This window comes from Mercenaria mercenaria, chromosome 1 (genome assembly GCF_021730395.1).
Source record: "Mercenaria mercenaria strain notata chromosome 1, MADL_Memer_1, whole genome shotgun sequence".
NCBI lineage: Eukaryota > Metazoa > Mollusca > Bivalvia > Venerida > Veneridae > Mercenaria > Mercenaria mercenaria.
The window spans coordinates 87,728,382-87,736,337 of record NC_069361.1 but is presented as its reverse complement, the minus strand read 5'-3'; positions in this window follow the sequence as shown (position 1 = coordinate 87,736,337).

The following is a 7,956-nucleotide window of genomic DNA, read 5'->3' as shown; positions in this document are numbered from 1 at the left end:
TGTCAAACTGTAAACGGGTTGAAGCTAAACATGTGATATGTCTCAAAACAGTTGGGTTGTAGCCTCTTTTAATAAAACGTTTTATAATTTTACCAAATACAGTTGTAAAATTACAAAAGCCATATAGGAAAGACGCCAGAAAATGGTTCCGGAACTTATGAAGGCGCGACGGGAAGGCAAAGACGCTATTTTGACATACAACAGGATCATCATCAAGGACTGGCGTTTCAATCTGGAACGTACCGGAAGTAGCGACGAAACCATATATACAGCACAAGCAAACAGTGATAATAGGTCGATAATGAACAGTATATTTCCTTTCTACAGTGGAATGTACAAAGCCTAACCAGTAAATTAAACGACACAGACTTTTTACAATTTATTTCAAATTATGACATTTCAGTATTTACAGAAACTGGCAGTCGAAAGTGACTAACGTTGGAAATACAGGCTACGATTTTTTTTTCAATTGCCCAAGACCTAAAACGAACAAAAAGGCTAAAAGATCAAGCGGTTGAATTATTATGTACTACAAGGAATCATTAAACGGTAAAACTGAACTTGTGAAAAAAAAAAAAACAACAAAAAAAAAAAAAAAACAACAAACAAACAAAAAAAAACAACAAACAATAATGTACTCAGTCAAATGTTGATAAAAATATTTACTTTTGTGTTGAGGATTCGTCTGTATATAAGAATTTACAGCTTTCTTTGTTTGAATATGACTTAAATTTATTTGTCAATCTAAGTGACGATATTGTAGAATACAACCCTTTGAATACTTTAACTGCCGAACAGCAGAATCAAAGGACTATATTGGGAATTTACAGTAACATAGATTTTAGATATCCCGTTGTAAAACGATTATGACATCATTATGAAAATCACAGGATAAAGGTGTTAATTTCTTTGGACATAGATTAATCACACTTTGTAAAAAGCATCTGATTATTGCGAATGGTCGCTTAGACTTAGGAAAATGCTCTTATCACTGTTTAAATCATAACAGGCACGGCGCCAGTCTGGTCGAATATGTAATAACACATTTTAGAAATTTCGAGTTTCTTCATGATTTGACAATTATGGAATTGACCGAGCACTCTGCTTACTGCCCAGTCACTTATAATCACGTATGTCAAAACAAATCTTGTCTAATTGAAAATGATAACACAAAAGTCAACCAAATGGGACTCTGAGAAGTCTGTTGATCTATATCATTATTAGAAGAGAAAAGAGATATTATAGATAGTTTAACAATTGATATTGTTAATGGCAATAGGGATTTAGATTCAAACATTAAATGCTTTACAGATGTAATTTATGATTGTTCATTACCATTTTTTGGAAAGTCTGTATATTGTTGGCTAAAGACTATAAAAAGAAAGAATAAATGGTTTAACGGTGATTGTAGGCAGGTTAAGGCCTATGTTATTTTGAAATAATGAATTAGGTGGGTGGGGTACATGATAGTATTTCTGATGAATTTCGAAGTTACTGTAAAACAAACGTTATTCCAATGTGACAATGCATCAAAACCATGAAGTGCTGAGCTCTTACTTTAATTTAAAAAGAAAAGTGGGAAAAGTTATCAGTATGTTCGTGTCACAATTTTCGGGGTAAGTATTCTATGTCATCGTGCATAACTGCGAAAAACTATAACATACATAATAAAGCTAAACTATCCGTGTAAATGAGCTGAGAGCTATTTTTCTATTTCCGTTCATTACTTTTCTAAAACACACATTACAATTTACCAGGTGTTGGCAAAATTTGTCATTTTTGTGCACATGCCTTTACACATTAAAGAAGTCCGAACTATAGGTATGGTGTGCGAGAGGGGCCTGAGCGCTTACGTAGTGGTCATTTACAGGAATTGTACTGCTCAGATAAATATATATATAGGTAGATAAAATTATTTATGTCATTGTTGTACATTTGGAGCAAATCGGTCCTATTCTGAAATATGTTAATTTATATACTACGGTAAAAGCCAATCAATGAATTCCTTTTATACCGTTGGAACCAATCGTGAAACGGCATCTTCCTTCTTCGTCAGCATTCAAGAGTGAATAGCACGCTTCTTTCTTTAATTTTATTTTGGCTAATTTTTAGTTTTATCTCACCACCACATCCCATTCCACTCTTTCAAGTGACAATTTTCTAATTTTGAAAGATTTCTCTTAATATGCAAATTCATCTACATTTCTTGATATGCTTTCGGCGGTTACATCCGCCCTAATATGTGAATATATATATTTGTTATGGTATTGGACTGTAACTCCATTCAGATATGAGAACATATCTATTTGTTAAGGACGGTATGTTTCGCCCAGATATGTGACAATATAAATTTGTTAAGGAATTTTTCGGCGGTATTTTCCGCCCAGACATGTGAAAAAAAAAATATTTTTTAAAGTATTGTTTTGCAAATTCGGTATTTTTCGCCCAGATATGTGAAAATACATATTTGTTAAGCGGTATTTTTGGCCCAGATATGTGAAAATATATATTTGTTAAGGTATTGTTCGGCAAAATAAATATTGCCCTTTCTCAGTCAACACTTAGTTCACTCTTATATTTTCCCATACATAGTCTAAGGGTCAGTGCTTCGTTGTGAACAGATGCACATAAATAACTTTATCATAAGTCCGCAAAGTGCAACAAAAGTAATAGCAGTATTAATTTTGTAATAATATTATTTATTTACAAGGTATGTCTGACAAATGACATCGAAAATTCTAACTTTAGAAAGCTGCATTTTCAAGTACCTGAATTTTTCCACTTTGGTTAAAAAGAGTTTTTTACAATAGATAATGACTGACTACAGAAGGTAATAAAAATACCATTGCCCTAGAGAATGCTACAACCTACTAAACTTCAGAGTTTGTTTACAATGATATTGCTTTAATTTTATTTGATGTTTGCTTTAATTTAAGGTGAAAAATAAACTAGAACTCTATGATAAAAATCGAATAAATCATTTCGAACATGTTAGACAGTGAGAAAGCAAACATATCGTACGTATTATTTAGCATGGATGATTTGCAAGTGTGAATATATACTGTGTATGCGCGTGCGTACGCGTGCGTGTTATTTGAATGTGTCACGTTGTATTTGTTACTACATCTGCTTGTAACAAGATACTTCATGTATACGTTACAAGAAATAAACTTTGAATCTTTGAATCTTTTACACTTAACATTTAATTCCACAAGTACACACACATATACATATTTATTATATACCTATATAAATTCTGTAAAAAATCTGCTTGTATTTCACAATTAAATATGAACAGACAGACAAAAATTCCGTATTGTACCTTTTAAATTCCGTATTGTACCTTCCGTACTGTATGCTGCCGGACTATTTTCATTAATATGCATTACCAGACACATTTCTATGAAATGCGCACATAAAAAACTTCACTATGTTCCATTTAATATCGATAAACATTGAAGATTTCGTTCAAGAACGTAACAAGAATCAAAATGGTAAAGGTATATAATAAAAGGGTCATTATAACAGTAGCTAGATCTGGGACTTTGTATTCGGCACTCGTGGATTTTGCAAAGTCGGATCACACTCGGCGCTTGCGCGCCTCGTGAGATCCGATCTGGCAAAATCCACTCGAGCCGAATACTGCATCCCAGATCAAGCTACTGTTATAATAACCCTATTATATTTACCTTTACCCTTTATACAATAGGAATATGTTTGTTTTACCTGTAAGATTAAAGCATTAACCCCTCGTGAAAAATAATGCATGTGGCGTTCACTGTTGATATATAATTGTAATATTATATTTTGACGTTACACTGAAACAAACCAACCCTTTCTGCATATTCATTTATATAAAACAAACAAACAAAAACGGGAACAATGTTTATTTTGTTTGATTGAGAGTAACACCGAAACGACACAATGAACTTTTCCCAGGTTTTGTTGGTGGGGAAAGGCTCCAGGGGTCCCTCCAGACATTTTTTGAGGCTCAGACTAGTACCTAGATCGAGACACTAACCTCAGTTGGATGGCTTCCTTACGTAAAAAGTTTCACACCTCAAGTGGGTTTTTGATCCCATGTCGGTGATGGGCGAGGAATTCGAAGCCAGCGACCATGACCATCAAGTTTTTCTTTTGCAAGTATAAAACATAAATATTCAATTAAAATCTTTTCGTAAACATAACTGATACTCTCAATGACATTTACCACGTCGGAAATTACAAATGGTTTGCCGAATACACCATACTTTTAAATACAAAAGTTTACACACCATGTGGGTCGGAAAGCACGAAATTTACGTTCTTGAACGTATATGTGAATAGTTACTTTTGTAATGTAAACAAATGCATAAAAATAACTGTTTTCATGTTCGCGGTAAGGATCAATGTTCCCGATACGGAATATATATGAATGTATAAACACGAGCCGTTTCATCTTACAGGACTTACAAGAACATAGTAAGCGGTTGTTTATTTATTGTATTTATGTTCTAGTAACCTTTGACACTGATTTCGAGGACAGGCTGGGTTTGTGACATATACATGTCTGTTGTTGGGCTGGAAAAAGATAGATCCAGAATTTAAACTAAAAGCGATATTGTATAAATGTTTCGTTATTTCTGTGCAGACAATTCGGTTGTTTAAAGGTTAGAATATCAGAAAATTACAGGAAATAAAACATATCTTTGAAAAAGTACCGATCTTTCATCATTTGTTTGGTTGGCGCATGATTACAAATTTAATGTTAGTGGGCCGTGATGTCCATGAAGCCGTGTAAAGTGATAATTTTGATGACACGTTGGTTTTATTTTGTAATTGTGAGTAATCGTTAAGTGATCAGAAAGATCGGACAGTGGGATGTTATAAAAAAGTGATGTTTTATTTAGATTAGAAAGTCAGTCGTACTCTACAATAAGGAAATCTAAGGTAAAATACTCCTTTTATTTCGTTCACTGAAGAAAACTTGGCGGACATATTTTTGTAAAAGAGCGGTGCACGTGTGATTCGTGTAACATAGTTTAACGGCGTTTTCTTAGAAAACTAACGCTCAGCTCATTTACACTGACATATCCTTGATTGAAGAATATATATATTGTATATATATGAGAGACTTACGGTACCAAATACTTACCCCGAAAATTTTTATGCATTTTCTTCTAGTGCACTGTTGGGACATGTTTTTGAGTGTCATTGATACTTTATAATTTATTCGGAGATACATTTTTTTATAATTATTAGTTTCTTTTTGATCCCCGTGCATTTCTCGCGTTGTTACGACAATCTCAGTTTTACATAGGAATTTTGCATTGTCGAAATAGTATATAGTCCTTAATGATGTCTTTTTCATAATAAGTGTAAAATGAAGCAGTGTAGAAGTGAGGAAAATATCATAGATTTTTTTTTTGCAAAGCCTTAAAAAGTTTTGTGAAGTGCAACGAAATGCCAAATACATAATTTTTTTGATAACGAAAAATACAATATGTTTTAACTAAGTCGTTAAATGGAACTTCTAAAAAAAACTTGTAATCCTCAAATTGATGATACTACATTTGAAAAATATTTTTTCCGAAATGCTGAATAAATCTTCTGAAAGTAATTTTAATGCGGACGACGTGCAAACTGAACATACTGTTAACATAGATAGTCTATATAAACCTTTTGATGATTGAGAAGTAAGTATATAGAACCATATCTTCTCTGTCTAGAAATGAAGCACCAGGATATCAGATTTAGTGAGTGTAGATTTTTTCGTTGATGCAAGGCAATTCTTAACACCATTTATTTTGATCCTTGTACCATTTGTTTAGTCTGTTTCTTAGCAATTATACTAATCAACGATAACTCCCTTTGTTTATGACATGGGGTGTATTCCATCTTGATAGATTTTATTGAAAATTTTAACTATAAATGGTGCCAAGAATTGCCGTGCATCAATGAAAAAATCTGCACTCACTAAATCGCATTGATGCCATCGGTAGGGATATAATGTGGCTTTAGTTATTTGAAATAGGTGTGAGTACTAAAATGGTAAAAATGCTACAATCTACCTATGAACATGTACTCTTTATTTCATTCGTAAACGATGTGTCTGCAAAACTTGATTTTAACTCGATACCAAAAATGATCTTAACAATCTTTCGATGCACATATATGTTATGATTTGCAGATGATATGGAGTTATTTACCATTGATCAAAATAGTCTGCAGGCCTAATTAAATAGTCTGTAAGTGGGGACTTAAAACATATTAATAAAAACAAAGATATGTATTTTTAGAAAAGGTAGATTAAATTTTAATTATCATTGGTATATAAATGATACCCGTATAGAAATAGTAGACTCATTCTGTTATCTTGGTGTGAAATTTTCTTTGAATGGTTCTTTAATTGACGCCGTTAAAGCACTGTTAAAACTGTAAATGATTTATATTCACTCTTTACCAGGTTAAAATTTGATGTCAAAACAAAATTGTTACTGTTTGACCATACTTTTATACTGCGCAAAACTTGTGGGGAGTATATAACACAAGCTTTGTTGATCGAATACATATGAAATTTTGCAAAAAAACTTCAAGGAGTTAAACTACAAACGCCAAATATGGCAGTCCTTGGAAAGTTAGGAAGATATCCTATTTCGATTTTATGTACGGAGAGAGTCTTGAAGTATTGGTTAAAACTTATAAGTAATCCGGGTTCTATTATGGCAGATATTTTCAACATTCAATGTAACAATATAAACTCGCCAAAGGGTAAGTTCTGGGCTAACATATTAAAATCCAGATAGACCAGTTAGGATATGGATATCTATGTGACAATACTGAATTGAATGTGAACTATTTCCTTATGTTAAAAACCCGATTACGAAATCATTTTTCTACAAGAATGGCATAGCAAAGTAACTGGTTTGCCGAAATTAGAATATTACGCCAGATTTAAAACTTTGTTCAGTTTTGAGTCATATTTGAATATTATTGATAACGATTATTTGAGAAAGCTGTTTACTTGTTTTAGAATGTCTTCTCGTTGCTTAGCTATTGGAACTGGTAGATATAGTAATAGACACTAAACAAAACAAAATAAGGGTCTACAATATATTTTAATGTATCTTAATGATTATTTCCTAAGAAAATATACATATTTCATGTCCCCATCGGTTCACCCTGTAACTGTACAGCTACTTATTGCTCATGAAAATCTCGAAAACCCGTGCAAAATGCTTTGAATGACACACATCCTCTAAATTGCATTAAAATTGGAGTAATCAGGTTCTACCTAAATCGCGAATTGCTTTTTTATATAATCATACAGGAACATTTTTGTGTTTTACATTACATACCTTCTGTTGCTTTTACGTATGTTAGGGTTTCACCTGGCGGGGATTACTTTTATTTACACTGTCTTGTGACTTTGGAACATGGTGGGGGTAAGAGTGAGGTTAGGTGCACCATAAACCGGTTTAAGCTCCCCAGTGATGGTTTTGCCACTGACCATTCCAAGGCGGTGCCTCACTGTGTTCCTGTATTTGTTTGTTTTGTCCTTTTGTGTTCATGTTTGTGTATGGTGTGCAAGAGTTGTTCGTGTGTGTCTTTGGGGAGGCTGCGTTTTTTGAACGTGGCTTTCCCTGTTGGATATTCTTCCTTGTTTTTACATACCATGCCTTTTGTTTCCATTGCATGTGTTAGAGATTCACCTGGCGGGGATTATTTTTATTTACACTGTCCCGTGACTTTGGAACTTGGTTGGGGTAAGAGTGAGGTTGGGTGCGCACCATAAACCGGTTTAAGCTCCCCGGTGGTGTTTTTGCCACTGACCGTTCCAAGGCGGTTCCCCACAGTGTTCCTATATTTGTTCGTTTTGTTCCCGTGTGTTTGCTTTGTATGCGAGTGCGCGCGCGCGTGTGCGTGTGCGTGTGCGTGCGTGCGTGCGTGCGTGCGTGCGTGCATGCGTGCGTGCGT